The sequence below is a fragment of the Melospiza melodia genome, chromosome 2 (assembly GCF_035770615.1).
Source record: "Melospiza melodia melodia isolate bMelMel2 chromosome 2, bMelMel2.pri, whole genome shotgun sequence".
Lineage (NCBI taxonomy): Eukaryota > Metazoa > Chordata > Aves > Passeriformes > Passerellidae > Melospiza > Melospiza melodia.
In genome coordinates this window covers 143,167,944-143,183,504 of record NC_086195.1, presented here as the reverse complement: position 1 = coordinate 143,183,504, position 15,561 = coordinate 143,167,944, and the positions used below count along the sequence as shown (strand labels likewise).

The following is a 15,561-nucleotide window of genomic DNA, read 5'->3' as shown; positions in this document are numbered from 1 at the left end:
GGGGTTTGGGGAGCTTTGGCATATTTATTTATTTATTCATGGTTTTCCTCCTCAGTTTGTGACACTGCTGCAGCAAAAGCTCAATCTAAACCCCAAAGGAGAAAATACCAATTTATTGTATTTTTATACACTGTTTAAAAGGCAGGGGGAGATTTTTGGACCCTCCCTCAGCAGGCAGCAGCCCCAAAACCAGGCTGCTTTGCCAGGGAAGAAGCCAAAAGCTTCTCCTGTCAGTGGGATGCTCATACAGCCCTCCTTGCTCTGATTAGGGTTAGTCCTGATCCCCTTGCCTGTGGAGAAGGAATTTAACAGTGAGGACAATTTCATGTGCAGCCCTGACATGAAACACAGCCCACACTCCCCAGCACCTAAACCACTTCCAATGGGAATTCCCACAGCAATTCTGCAGAGGCACAAAGCAGAGCAACAGCCTCCCACCAAAGACTTGTCCTGCTATTTCAGCAGGAAAGAAAAAGAGGAAAAAAAGCAGATTTCTGCTTAAAATACATTTTGGAGGTTATATAAAGGAGTGTTTAACAAACTAAAACCCCTTTAATTCTTTGCTAAAAGGAAACATCCTGAAGGAAGGCCCCAGGAAGAAAGGAAAATAAACTCTGCCACAGCAGCACAGCACTGACTGAGACCCCTGTGCTGAACGCACACACAAGGAGCCTTCCCCTGCACTTCCCAGCGCTCAGCTCCTAACACTGCACCAAATAAATAAACCAAGCTGAGTTCTGTATGCATGAGTAAGCCCTGAGCTCAAATATTGATGCAGGACATTCTCCTTGTCCCCAGAGTGGGTCACCTGCAGTGCCAGGCCAGGCAGAGCCAGCAGGGAGGGAGGAGCAGCAGGAACGCTCCTTCTGCTGGATCCCTGCAGCCAAAGGGATCCATCCCCACAGGATGCACAGGATCAGCATTCCCAGCAGGGAGGGAGGAACAGCAGGAACGCTCCTTCTGCTGGATCCCTGCAGCCAAAGGGATCCATCCCCACAGGATGCACAGGATCAGCATTCCCAGCAGGGAGGAAGGAACAGCAGCAATGCTCCTCCTGCTGGATCCCTGCTACCAGGAGGGAAATGGGATCCATCCCCACAGGATCAGCCCAACCAGCAGGCCGCTCCCAAACCTTGTCCTGCACTGAGGCGCCCACACCAGTCAGATCAGCACCATTAAAACGAGCCACCACAATCCTATTACAGCCAGGCAGGCTCCTCTAACACACACAAGCTTAAGTACATCCTCAATTAGCTATTTTGAGGGAGCTCAGTGGCCTCTTTCTAGGAGCAGCTTTGCAGAACTCCAGGGAGCAGCAGCACATGCCAGCACCAGGAGCAGCCCCATCACTGTGGCAGGTGACAAACCTGACCCCTTATTGCCATTATCCAGTGAGACAGGAGCTCCCAGCCCCTGGCAGGGTCACTGTCATGAGCATCACTGAGGCTGATGCTCCCTGGTTAGGCCGGGATTTATTTTCTTTCTCTGTTTCTTTGAACATGAAATGCTCCAGCACGCTGCCCTTGGGGTCACGGGCTGGCCACCACTTCAGCACAAATAAACACTGAGGGTTACGTTCACCTCAAATAAAAATAAAAAAAAGCACAGCTAGAGACACTGCTGGAACCAAAATAGCAGCATGTTGACTCTGGGCCTCTGGAGTGGGAGCAGGTACTGCAAGCCAAGTACAAAGAGGGCAGAGTAAGTGGCAGCAGCGCTCTGATAAGGAGAAAGGGAGATGAAAACAGACCCAGAGAGCAGAACAAACCTTGAACAGATCTGAAAGCAGAAAGCCAAGGTCTGACAATCACTCTGACATCACTGTGATTTCAGCTGGATGGATGGAGAGATCACTATCAGTGTTCCAATTCCCTGAAACACCATTCCTGCAAGTTACATCTTATTCTGTAAAAAAAGCAGTCACACGCAACAGCTCTGCTCTGGCACACTTTCAGGGCCTGGATTTTAGAATGTTCTAAAGTTAAATGAGAACGGGAAATTTTTAATCTCAGCTAGAAGAGAGAGTATTTCAAGCAGGGAAAACATTGGCACAGGTTAGCACAAGACAAATTGACTGAATCTATTTCAAAAGCTTAGAAGGGCAGAAATTCTCTTCGTGCACTGAGCTTACAGACATCATTTTAAAGGCAGGCATCCCTGGGGCAGTGACAGTGCCATACCCAGCTGGAAAGGCAAGGTTTGGGGCTGGATTGAGCTTTGTTGGTGAGCCAGAGGAGCTGCATGGCTATCAGCTGTCCTGCAGGCTCAGAGCCCAGCACTTCCCAACTCCTCCACAAAGACACAAACCCCCCATGCCTCAAAAACGGGGCCATTCCAATCTGCTTGTGATTACAGAGTCTCTTCAGCAGGCACCTAAAAACTAGGGATGGAGGAAGCAGAAAACACCACACACACACACAGTTGCCCTCCTTTGCTGCATTTCTGCCATCCTCCCATCCCACAGTGCTGCGGAGCAACAGCAGAGCCCCAAGCACAGCCAAGAAGAAGAGCTGGTCCTGCACAGGGACAGGGGAGGAGATGCAGGGCCTGCCCATGAAGCACTGACAGGTTCAGACACTTTCTCTCAGGGAGATAAAGAGAGTTTCACACACAGCTCCTCCCACCACCTCCAGCACTACGAAAGAAGGAAGGATGTGCTGAGAGATTATTGTACACTCTGATGGGGTGAACAGCTCTGTGTCCCCATATTAAACAGGTGACTAAGTGCACAGACATAATAGAAACAAAATTTTAAAAGCAGGGGGTTTGGGGTTTGTTTTGAATTTGTTTTTTGACACAGAACCCTTCCCTTGGGACAACTTGTTCTTCCTATCCACGCTGAGGGGAATCCCAGAAATGCCAGCCCAAACTGAGTGAGGACACTTAGAGCTCCTTGAGTCCCCAAGTGCCTCTGTATTTCCATAATCCCTTATCACAGAAACTCCTGAGCTGAAGGGCCCACAAGGACCATCCAGTCCCACCCCTGTTCCTGCACAGACCCCCAAATCCCACCCTGGGCATTCCCTGGGGAGCCTGGGCAGTGCCCAGCACCCTAAAATCCAGCCTAAACCCCTCCAGAGCCAGCTGCAGCCCTTCCCTGGGGTGATGGTGATTAAAGGACCCCTTCATGGTGATTAAAGGATCCTTCTCAAAGCCCAGTGCAGACCCAGAACCAGAACGAGCCAATCACAAGATTTCCCATTTTTGGCACAGCTCCCCAGAGGATGCAATTTCAGCACTGAAGCACAACTGACAGTTGAGATCAAGGAAATAATTCATGGAGAGAGAGCCTGAGCTCAGCAATCAGCACACCAACCCTGGTGCTGGGAAAGCAGAGCCCAGGCAGGGCAGCACCTCTGGGTAACTCAGAAATGCTCTGTGACTCTCCTTCTTCCTTGGAAAACTTTCAAAAGGACAAAAACCACAAGAATTCCCAGCTTCAGCCTGGGAGCAGGGTTATGTTCTTTTTAGGACAGCCTGAAGAGAGAGCAGTGTCCACCACGGACATTATTTTGAACCATCACTGGTGCCACTGTTTCCCCTCATTCCAACCCAGGTTGCCCTGCACAAACAGGGTCACATAGCACACCCAGGTCTGCCCAAGGTGCCCACCCAGAAATGGGAGCAGACAGAGCCCTGCACATGGAGGGGGGCACAGAAACCCAGCAGATTTCCCTGCACCTCAGAGATTCCTGTGGCCCAGTGGATAAACAGGTCCCTGTCTGCCTGTGCTGCTGCAGAGGAGCCAGCAGGCAAGAAATCCACACATTCCTTCTGTCAACAAGGATTTGGGATGATGTGGGAGAAGATCCCCAGCCCAAGCTGCTCACGTTTTACCCTGAGGCTCGCAGGGAGGCAATTTCCCTCCTTCACTGATTCCCGAGCAGCTGCAGCAGCCACATCTCTGAGGCATTTCATGTCCTGCCATCCCAAACCCCACCAGGGTGATTCCCATTCCTCCTCTGCAGGGTTTGGATCCTACAGGCTCTCAGCAGAACTCTGCTGCCAGCCCTGCAGCACACAGAGCTCCAATCCTTCTGGAAAAACATTCCTTCCTCTTTCTTGCGCATTCTTTCCTCTTTCTTCCCTTTGGTTTTGTCCCCCATCCAGGATGGAGCAAAGAGAAGGCAAGAGCCAGGCCCAAGGATGTCCTTCTACACTTCTGAAGCACAATTTCTCTTCAAGAAAATTTGGTTTTCTGAAGAAAAGATATAGATTTTCTCCCTTACAGCTGCACCAAGCTGAGAGTTTGGTTTCAAGCCCGGGGTTCAGTGCCCTTTGCTGCCTCTCCTGCTCCCACTGCAGGGCAAAAGGAGGCAATGGAGAAAGCACTGACAAACAAAAAAAACCAAACTTGTGGCACGCTCCACTGGAATGGAGCAGTCCAAGGCAGCAGGAGGGCACCAGAGCAAGCCCTGGTTTCATGGACTGGAACAAGTTTAGTTCTGTGACACAGAACACCAGGGAGCCCTGGGGACAGGTAAAGCCCACCTGGAGATGACTCCTGCTACAAAAATGCACACAGCTTATCTCAGAGCCCAGGGTCCCGCTGGGGAGGCTCTCCCAGGAAGGGAAACGAGGGGGAGTAAAAAACACAGAGCAGAGCTTCTCCCTGCTGGCCAGAGCCACAGGCACTCCTTGCACTGCCCCTCCAGGTCCCTCCTGCCTGTCCCCTGCCTCCTTCACCCTGCCCAAGCCCAGAGAGGGGACATCAGGGAACATTCCAGCGCCAGGGCGGAGGAAAGGCAGGGAAAAGGGGATGGTGTGTGGGATCTGGCAGTTAAATCAAGCATTTGCATTCATACACGCAGCCAAGCACTGCACAGGGACATTTTCCACACTCACGGGATCAGTGGGGCTGATGGCACCGAGCTCTGCGGTGCTGTCACGCACCAGAGGGACACTGTTTAGGATGGGACATCCAGAGGGACCTGGATGGGCTGCAGGGTGGCCCTGTGACATCCTGTGATGGTCACTGCAGCCAAGGGCAGGGGCTGCAATGCCAGGGACAAACCCAGGCTGGGAGAGAATGAACCTCCCACTGCCAGAGGGCAGGCAGGGATGGGAAGGAATATTATATATTCCTTATATTACAGAGATATATAAGATTATATATTTTACATATATTATATATTATTTATATTGTTTATTTTATATATAATATATATGTCAATATATAAAAATATAATATACAAATATAATACACATATAAAAATATAAATATATTAACACATATAAAATACACAAATATTTATATTTTTATAAAGAGTATATTATATCTATATTTATATAATATATAGATATATACGTGTATAGACATATAATACTGTTATAAATATATATTTATAAATATAAAACATAGATATATATTATAAATATCTATTATATATAAATATATGTAATTATATATAATATATAAATATATATTATAAAAACGTACATTATATATTTATATATAAATATATAAAAGTACAATGTACATAAATAAATATTATATATAAATATATATATAAATACATATTATATAAAATTATATATTATATATAAATATATATAAATATATATTATATATAAAATATATATATTATATATAAATATAATATATAAAAAAATATATAATAATACAAATTGGGAAGGAATTCCAGGCTGTGAGGGTGGGCAGGCCCTGGCACAGGTGCCCAGAGCAGCTGTGGCTGCCCCTGGACTCCTGGCAGTGACCAAGGCCGGGCTGCAGACACTGCAGGAGCTTTTACACTGCACTTCATTCACCCTTCACCTCAGCCACACACACATTAAAATAAATAAATAAACCAACCAAAGCAAGCCTAGCCTTCATATTGCAAATGTAGAAATACAGATGCAGTTCAGAGTGGTAGAAAATCCAGAATGCCTTCAGGGGGAGCTGCACAAAGAGCTCCAGGTTAACCCAAATCCTGCCCCAGCAGGTACCTCCAAAAACCCACAAGCAGCCCAAGGAAAATTGTCCTTTTATTGTCCTGTCTTCTGGAGCCACCCTGTGCTGCAAATCAGAGCACTGCCCTGAAATCACAGGCTGCCAACAAACCATTCCCACGTGCACAAGAGGAGCAGGAATTTCACACCCATTCCAAGCTGAGAGCCAACCAGCTTTAATTTGGGACACAAGGACAAAAACCTGCATGGCCAACGAACAATTGCCCAAAGCACAACAAGGCCCTGGCCTCTCTCACTCACAGAGCCCTTTCAGGGAGGACAGAGGCACATCAGGAGGGTTCCAGGGCAATAATTACAATTAATCCATTACTTAAACACCATTCTCAGACATTTGTAAAGCACAGAACCGTCCAGGTAGAAGAAGTCATGGAATGTGACCTGTGTCTGATCCCCACCTTGTCACAGCCCTGAGTGCCACATCCAGACCTGCCTGGACATCCCTTCCAATGTCAAAATTTTCTGGGAACAAACCCTGCTGATGCCCAACCTGAACCCTCCTAAATGACACATTCCTGTTCAAACCATCCTGCTCAGGACAATTTCACTGAGAAAATAAACTGGAAAAGGCCCAGGTAACACCAGTGGCTCCATTCAGAGCTCCAAGAAAAGCAGATTCTCAGCCAAAAAGCTCCCCAAATTGAGGGGTTCCACCTTCCCATCCAGCTCCTTGAGCTGGGGTTTAAATGGTTCATGGTCCTTGAGCTGCTCCAGTAACTGGATATGCAGAACCCCCAGCAAGTCCCTCTCACTCAGAATATTGCACCTAACACAGAGAGAACAGATTGAAGCAGGCAGGGAATGAGTTTAGGCACCCCCTGGGACACAATAACTCCGTGTTACCAGCACAGTCAGAGAGCAGACAAGGGTAAGAATAGAAATTCTGGCAGGTTTTGTGACACTTCAGCTCTGTGTCTCACATGGCACGTTTAGGAAAGACCTCAAACACTCATTTCTATTTGCTTTATCACCAGAGGAAAAGCAAATATTCCAGCACGGGAGCCCTGAAGCTAAAATTAAACCACAGTAATTTGGGTTCAGCACAAGTTGGGACAATTCAGGTCCTGGCCACAATGAGAGGTCTCCAGCGCTGTCAACAATTCCCGCTGGCCAGCACACAAACCAGCTTTGTTCTGCACTGGGAGCCACAAATGCAAGCAGCAGTAATTGCTACCAAAGGCAAAACACACCAAAACCCAGCCAGGCCAGGCCAGGCCAAACAACTCCCCAGAAACAACACAGCAAGGGACACACAGCTCTACCATCTCCACTCACAGCTCAGGAAACCAGGAGGAAAACCCAGCACCGTGAACCCAGCAGAGCAGGGGGCTGGGGAGGAGGAGAAGGATCCTAAAAAGGCACTTGGTACCCATTAGGAGCTGCTTAATGGAACATCCTGTTCATTAGCGCTGGAATTTCATTAGTGCTTTAAGGGAAAGACACAAAACCAATCCATTCCTGCTGGAGCTGCACGCTCTGAGCCCCAGCAAGCTCATGCCAGCCCTGTGAAACCCCAAACCCATCCCTGCTGATTGCTCACCTTACTGTCACTGAGGGATCTCCCACTCCAGCCAGCCCCCATAAAAAAGCACAGACATAACAAAAAGGGATTTGCACAACAGCGGCTCACTGGCCTGCATGTTTTTACGTCCATTGAGCTGTGCATTTCTGCGTTTCATGGTGCTGGCAGGTGGTTCTGCCAGCTCCAGTGCCCTCCTCACAGCAAAGGGGCAGCGTGAGGCTGTCCTGCTGCTGAACCCACAGAATAAACCAAGATTTATGGGAAATCCCAGAGCCAGACTTCACTGCCACACCTGCCAGGGGGTCAGGGGGACTCTGCCAGGACACAGGGATGGCCAGGACAAGGTCAGCAGAAACAAGGCAGGATTTATGTCCCAGAGATGGCTGGGATCTCTGGAGATCACCCAGCCAGCCCCTCTGCCAAGGCAGGGCCACTTACAGCAGGAATTTGGGATTTTGGGATGTCCCCAGAGATGGAGACAGCTGGGCAGCTGTTCCAGGGCTCCATGGACAGAAATTCTTCCTCAGGCTGAGGTGGAACTCGTTGTGTTTGGCCATCACATGGCCATCACAGACACCAAACCCTCTGGATCCAAACCCACTGCCACCTCCTGAACACCTTTCTACAACATGAAGTGGAAAATTCAACTGCACTCAGCTCTCTCTGCAGGTTTTTTAACCTTTTTGTGTTCCTGCACATTTTGAAGTGCCTCTGCAAGTGCCCAGACATCAGGGAAGGCTCCTGGAGAAGGAACAAGCTCACGTGGAGGCCCCCAGCGAGTCCTGCAGGCAGGAATGCAGAAATGCAGACATGCAGAAATGCAGGCAGGGCACGAATTTGGGCTGCCATGGAAGCTCCAAAGAGCTCAGAAACCCGTGAGGAGCTGGCTGGGTGCTCAGGGTTTCACACACACTTGCCAGCAGAACTCATGGAGGGATGGAGAGCCCATTCCTCCCCAAGCCAGGCTAGGATTTGCCTTAGAAGTTGCAAAGTGTGATGAGATAATCTGAACCAACAAAACCTGCCTGTTACAGCACTGGAAGGGACAAGCAGGGACTGGATCCCAGCAGGAATTGCCCTGGCTTGCTGAGCACTGCTCTAAGGGAGGGCTGAAACCTTGACAAACCTACCAGGCCACTGGAAACCACAAAAATTAAACAAAAATATATATTAAAACGAAATATATACATATATTTAAAATATATTTTCATTTAATATACATATATTAATTTAGTCTTATATTTTATATATATATCTATATACATAAAATATATATACGAATATATGCAATATGTATTTTTATATATTAGTATATATATAATAGATATTATATATTTTATATAATACATATATGTTCATATATAATATATATAATATTATATATTTATATATTATATAGGATATATATTTTTATATATATATAACGAAATTAATATATGTACATTAAACTAAAAAATATATATTAAAAAATGGGAGGTGGGAAATAAAAAACCCCAAAAGCCAAGCAAAACTTTGCTGATGCTGCTGTCTTTGTGCACACTCGCTCCTGCGGGTCGGACAGGCCAGGCACGGGCAGTCAGGGGCTCGTGTTCCTGCAGAGCAGTGCAGTTGCAGCGGGAAAATCGCGGGTAAAGAATTGCAGCGCAGATCTCTGGCACGGGGCTTTACATCTCCAGACAGGAGATGCTGTGAGCGAGAGATGAGACATGCTCTCCAGCTGCGGTTTAACTGCAGCCCAGAGACACTGAGCTGCTCTGTAAAGGCAGCTCCTTTAGAGAGCACTTTGTGACAACAAAGGCACGGGGAACTCCAGTCTGACAGCGCTTTTAGAGCCGGTCTGAGCGCCGATTCCCCTCTTCAGTGCCTGCTTTGGGGGATTGGGCCGAGGGAAGTGGTGCTGCCCCGCAGCCGGGCACACCATCAGGCAGAGCACACGAGCTGCCAATAAAGCCTGGAGCTCCAGCGAGGTGCTGCTGATGGGGAGGCAAACCGCACTGCCACACTCCCTGCCACCACAGCGGCAGCCCCAAGGTATGCCTGATGCTTCTGGGATGGAGCTACTTGCAGCTGCTTTGAATCTACTCCGGGAATTTAAAAATAAATAAATAAAAAGAAGTCACGACTGTTCCGAGCTGAGATGCACACACTTAATCAGCCCAGGCGTTTAAATTATTTATCCACGAGGAGGAAAGCTGTGCTAATGCCAGGCAGAGAGCACACGAGGGGAAGAGCAGACACAAAGGCTGTGCTCAGCAGCACAGAGCCCTCTCACGCACAGGGTGACCCTGGCCAGGGTGTCCCCAGCCTCTGCCACTGCAGCCTGGGCTCTCAGCTCACAACAGAGTTCTGCTGCCACCAGAAGAAAGGTTTCCCCACCGGCGGGTGAAATTATTGTTTCCAGCCAGCACAAAGCCTTAGTTAGCCCAAAGTTGGTACTTCGCCTAGCTGGAAGGGCAGAACTTTAAAACTGGGCTTTTTTGAAGCCCAAACCCAGCGTCTGGGGGAAAACACAATTCAGGAATTGCTTTGCTCAGTGGCAGCCTGCCCCTCCTCATGCCCAGCACACAGCAAACAGCCTTGCATTGCCTCTCCTCTCTGATCTGAGCCTTCTCCTCCTGTCTCCCACCTGCCCAAGCTGCAGGGACACTGCCCAGCTGGAATATCCACAGCTCAGCCCACTGCAACCTTGCTCCAAACTAAAATCCCTTCCCTTGCTCCAAACTAAAATCCCTCCCACACCCAAATCCTGGGCAGGAAAAGCCTTCACCTCTCCTGAAAGCCGCTCTGGGAGCAGCTCAAGGCACTGCAGCTCCCTTCCAGCTGCTGTTTCCATCATTTTGTTTCCCCAGTCTGGGCAGCACACCAAAGATCACAAGGTTTGGGGGTTAAGTTTCATTCCAAAACCATCTCGTAGGAGAAGAATTCCTCCTCCATTTTATCCACGGGCTGCTGGCAGGGGGACACCAGTGGGACATGACATCCTGGGTAAATGTGAGGAGGAAAACCCTGAGCTGCTAATAAAAACCGAGAGGCAGAGCCCTGAGACACTCACTTTGTAATTCCTTTTGACACAGCCAACACTTAAAGTCTCCGGGCTGAGTTTCCCCAAGAAACCCACACAGCGCTTCACAAACCAGCACAGGCAGCCAGCAGGTCCATTTCCAGGGGATGCTGCGCTTGTTACTGACACAACAGCGCTGAACAAGGAGAAACCAGCGAGGAAGAGACACACGGAGCTGCTGGAAAGGGGACAGGGCTCTAACGGGGAGAGTGACCTGGTGTTATCCCAAGGCCCTTGAAATTATGCTCAGATAAGGTCTGGGAGATGCTGCGAGAGGGAGGAAGGAGCAGCAGCCAAAGGAGAGGGGAAGGAAATTAAAAAATAATAACAGAGCAGCTTTTGGCACCATGGCCTGCCTCAGGTAAGGGGATCCCGAACCCTACTCCTTATTCCAGCCTTCATTTGATGATCGTTTTCAGCCTTTGTGCACTGGTTTCCCAGATTGTATTTCTGTCGCTAGTTCTGGTCACAGACAAGAGCACAGAGCCCGAATATCCTCACAGAGCCACAGAATCTCCTGAGCTGGATGGGACCCACCAGGACCATCCAGCCCAACCCCTGTTGCTGCATATTCACCCCAACAATCCCACCCTGAGCATCCCTGGAGCTCTGTGAGCTCCAATCCCAGCACAGCTCCAGCCCTTCCCAGGGAGCAGAGACTGGAGCTGCAGACCCCAGTGAGATCCCCCTCAGCCTCCTCTCCTCCAGCTGAACATCTCAAGTGCCCTCAGCTGCTCCTTGTGTGGCCCTCAGACCCTTCACCATCCTCATGTCCCTCCTTTGGGCACCCTCCAACAGCTTGAGACCTGTCTGATGTTTTTATGTCCAAAATTACCCTTTTTGGGGTTTTTTTTTTGGCTTGGATTTTTCTTCTTCTTCTTTTTTTTTTTTTTTTTTTTTTTTTTTTTTTTTTTTTTTTTTTTGTGGATTATTTGGGTTTTTTAATTAAAGTGCCTTTACCTCTGAGCATCATTCCTTCGGGGGCTGGCATTCCCCATCCCAGTTTTCACGGCAGAGAGAGGCACACACCTGAAGATGATCTGCCCGGTCGTTCAAGGCTTTCAAACGCGCTCCCAGATAAGCACAGCTGTGTTTTTTACAGTAGCTGAGATTAGGGAATCTGAGAGAGGAAAATTTGATATAACGTTTCATGCTTTAGTTAACAGTCTTGCAAGACACAAAGCTGCTCCAGTTGCTCTGGAAACTGTAACTTGGACACAACCATGCAGATACATCAGCCCCCTGGCTATAAATGAAACCACTTTAGCAGCGCTGCACATTTGTATGACAAACATTTATTAAAGCCAGCGTCGCATCCCCATCCTCCTGCAGCCAGGACACATCCCCTGGTCCCCCCAAAGCTCTGATTTCATTTCTAAGGGTGCAGCAGTGAAATAACAACCCCCAGGTGAGGGAGAGAGGGGAAGCACAGGTGGGATACAGCAACACACCCCAGCACCCAAAGGAAGGCTTGGCACACAAAGGGACACGGTGGCATTTGGGGCACACACCGCTGGCCCAGGAGAAGGCTGGGGATCCATTATCCCTGTCCCTGGAAGCTGGAATAGAGGAAGAGCAAGAAGACAGCGGGGAGATGCTCACACACGGAGTGGACACAGCACCACAGCAGATGCCAGCCACATGGGCTCCTCAAAAACGGGAATATTCCACACACCAGCCAGGCCCGAGCGCTGGTTGCTGTGGAAACCATAACTTTGAATTCAGCGGCTGAACCCCAGCGCTGCTATTTATACCCTGCTCCTCACTACAGCACGAGGAGCTGGCCCCAGAGCACAGCCCTGGCGCTCACCAACGTGGCTTTACACATTTACACACACTGATCCCCCAAACCCGGCACCTTTCCAACGCTCTTCATCACTGCAGGGCTGCACAACGCCAGGAAACACCAAAAAACCCAGCAGGGCCTTTCCTCTGCCAACTAAGGCCAGGTGAACCCCTGCACAGACACGGGGCAGGAGTCATTGGACGTCATTGGATTCTATTCGGTCAGGAGCACTCAGAGGCACCAAAATCCAAACAGCAGCTCGTCTTGTCTGCCTCAAGGCAAATCCCAGGCAGCATCACCTGAGATGAAGCAGGGCCAGAGCCCAGAGTCAGCTACCATTACAGCATCTGTGCAAGAACTCCACAACATTGCCTTGAAAATCCCAGAAAGCAGAACTGGGTCATTAATGCAACAACAACAGCAGCAGCAAGGCTGCAGAATAAACCATTCTGGGGAGAATCCCTGCCACAACATGCATTTCCAAGCTGTGGGAGAAGGAAATGGCTTTTTCTTCCACGGGAATCACTACTTTGGGGCAGTTAAGTGGGAATGGGAGCGACGTGCCTGCAGCCAAAGCTGAGGGGAGCCAACCATGCCACATTCCTTTCCCACCTGCACCCTTCCAGGCCCTGGGAGGGAAGGAACAGCCCCGTTCATTTTCCCCCAAGCAGGATGGAGGTGCCAGGGCAGCACGGCCAATAATTGTGACCACAGGGTGACCATCCCCTTCCAGGACCCTTCCATGACCTCTCAGCCCCCAAACCGGCGCAGAAGGGCAAAAGCTGGGAGGGAACCACACTGGCCAAGGTCACTGACACCCTCGGGATCCCACGGGACTGTCCCATCCCTGGGAAGCAGCAGGGACAGCAGCACCCAGGGCAGGGACAGCACGGGGACACAGCAGAGCAGCCCCAGGAGCTGCCAGGGCTGCAGGAAGGTGTTCCCGGTGGGACTGGGCCCTTCCAGCACAGGTGAGGGAAGTCCCGCGTGCCCTTGCTCAATAATTTACATCACAGCGCTGAAGTGCCATTGAAAACCACAGGAGCATTTTAATAACACGGGGAGAAGGAAAGAAGCTCAGAGCACAGCACCCAACTCCACAGAGCTCAGCCTGCCCTGACCTATTCCAATACATTTTTAACCAGAATTTCAGAATTATGAACAACTCCCGAGCGTACCCACTCCGCAGCCCTGGTCAGCTTCTGCCAGCCCAGCCCTCGGGATCCGGGGGGACGGAGGGACATTGACGGGGACAACAGGAACAACGTGTCGCTTTCTGTCTTTGCTTTCGTGTCCCTTTCTGCCTTTCTGTCACTTTCAGCGCTTCCCAGGCCAGCGTGGTGGGGCTGGGAGCACGCACTGCCTCCTGCCACCCCATCGGCACCGCGTTGGTGCCAGTGCTTCGAGCATCCTTGGGGACCCCCAAATCCTGCAGGGCACCGCTTCCCCGGGACCCCCGGCCTGCCAGCATCTCCCCGGACCCCCAAATCCTGCAGGGCAGCGCTTCCCTGGGACCCCCGGCCTCCAAGCAGCCCTGGGGACCCCCAACTCCTGCAGGGCACCGTTTCCCCGGGACCCCCGGCCTCCGAGCATCCCCGGGACCCGCGCTCCCGCAGGACCCCCGGCCTACAAGCATCCCCCAAACGGGAGCCGTGGCACGGTGCGTGCCCCGGTGCCCGGGCGGCCGGTGCGGGCGCCTCCCGTGCCCCGCCGCGCTCAGCTGTGCGCGCCCCGGGCCGCTCCGCCGCGGCTCCCGGCGGGGCAGGCACCGGGCTGGGGCTCGGCCCGGCGGGGGCATTTCCAGCGCAGCCCCGGCGCTCCCGGAGGCTGCGGCAGGGCGGGCTCGGGCCCCGCCGCACGCCCCCCGCGCCGAGCGCAGCGGAGCGGGGATGGGGCCGCCCGCGGTGCCCGGGCGCGGGGCGCTCCGGTGAGCGCGGCGATGCGGCGACGCGACCGGACGCGCACTCACCTGCACGGCGCCGGAGCTCGGTCGGTGGTCGGTCGATGGGCGGCCGGCGGGCGGTGTCGGGTGTCGCTGGCCGGGGGTCGGTGACCGGGGGTCGCCGCCCGCCCCGGGAGCCGCTCCCGGTGCCCGCCGGGCGCCCGCGGCTCAGCGCGCGCCGCCGCCGCTGCCGCCTTAAGCCCTCCGCCCGCCGCGGGCGCCGCCGCCCATTGGCCGAGCCGCGCGTCAATCCGGGCCGCGCCGGCCAATGGGAGGCGGCGGCGGGGCCTTTGGAGTCGGGGAGCCCCGTGCGTGACAATGGGCGCGCGCGGCCGCGGGAGGGGCGGGGCCGAGGGGCGCGGGAGCGCGGCGCGCGCCGGGGCTCGGCCAATCGCAGCGCGGTGCGCGCCGGGCGCGCGCGGCGGGCGGGAGCGCGCGGCCCCTCAGGGTCACTCCGGGCCCCCTCAGAGCTCCGCGGCCCCGGCACCGGCGGCGCCGCAGCGCTCCCCGCCGCCAACCGCGACGGGAACGAACCCTCTCGCACCGTCCGGAGGAATAAAAGCTTCGCACAAGGGTGTCTGAGCGCCAGACGGTGCTTTATTGTTGGCCAGGGGATGCGCGGCTGGAATTGCAGCCTCCGCGCAGACACGGCTACAGAACTTGTTCACCTATTCGTATGTTTCATCCAATAAAGGCGTTTGTAACTGACACAGGTCTCTTTCATGAATTAGTATTCTATCCTACTGGTTATTGGTTGCTTACGTCATGCTAATTAGTCCATATTTTTAGTCGTCTTATTATCTACTTCCTCCAGCAGGGCTTTTCCAACACATCTGCTGACTCCTTTTAGCATCTTCCTTACCTTCTGCTTTCTGCAAAGTGTCCTTGTGATCCTTAAATTCTGCGTTCCAGGTATTCGCACCAATCCATGTTCTTCTCCCAGGCTTTGGTCACTGGAGCACATCAGAGTTAGTTTATAAACAAGTTAAAGTTTTAGTCATTCTGCCCAGCTGTATTCCCACTAAAATAGCTGATGACAACTTTGCTATATGCTGGCTAAGATAAATCTAAGAATAACACATGATAATTAACAGACATATTGGTTATGATTAATTAAAACAATGAATTTGAAAGTTAATTAAAGCCATTAGCTAAAATGATAAAGCTCTATAATTTCTGGCAATGCAGTGAGGAACTGCTGATGCACCCTCTCCTCCTTGGATCCCGGACCCTTTAAAACCCCCAGGACAAGGGCTGAGCTCTCCCCATCTCTGCCTCTG

The 15,561-nt window shown here is 51.5% G+C and overlaps 1 protein-coding gene across 2 annotated transcripts in view; it reads right to left on the bottom strand.

Moving 5' to 3' along the window:
• The window catches only part of TIAM1 (TIAM Rac1 associated GEF 1), a 142,474-nt gene extending 128,089 nt beyond the window's left edge, over positions 1–14,385 (bottom strand). The window contains exon 1 of one of the 2 annotated variants that reach the window (XM_063150258.1): positions 14,309–14,385. The gene's annotated coding sequence lies outside the window, so the exon portion shown is untranslated. The remainder of the gene's footprint in view (positions 1–14,308) is intronic. The other variant, XM_063150255.1, reaches the window with a different exon arrangement.
• Between the last annotated feature and the right edge of the window lie 1,176 nt (positions 14,386–15,561).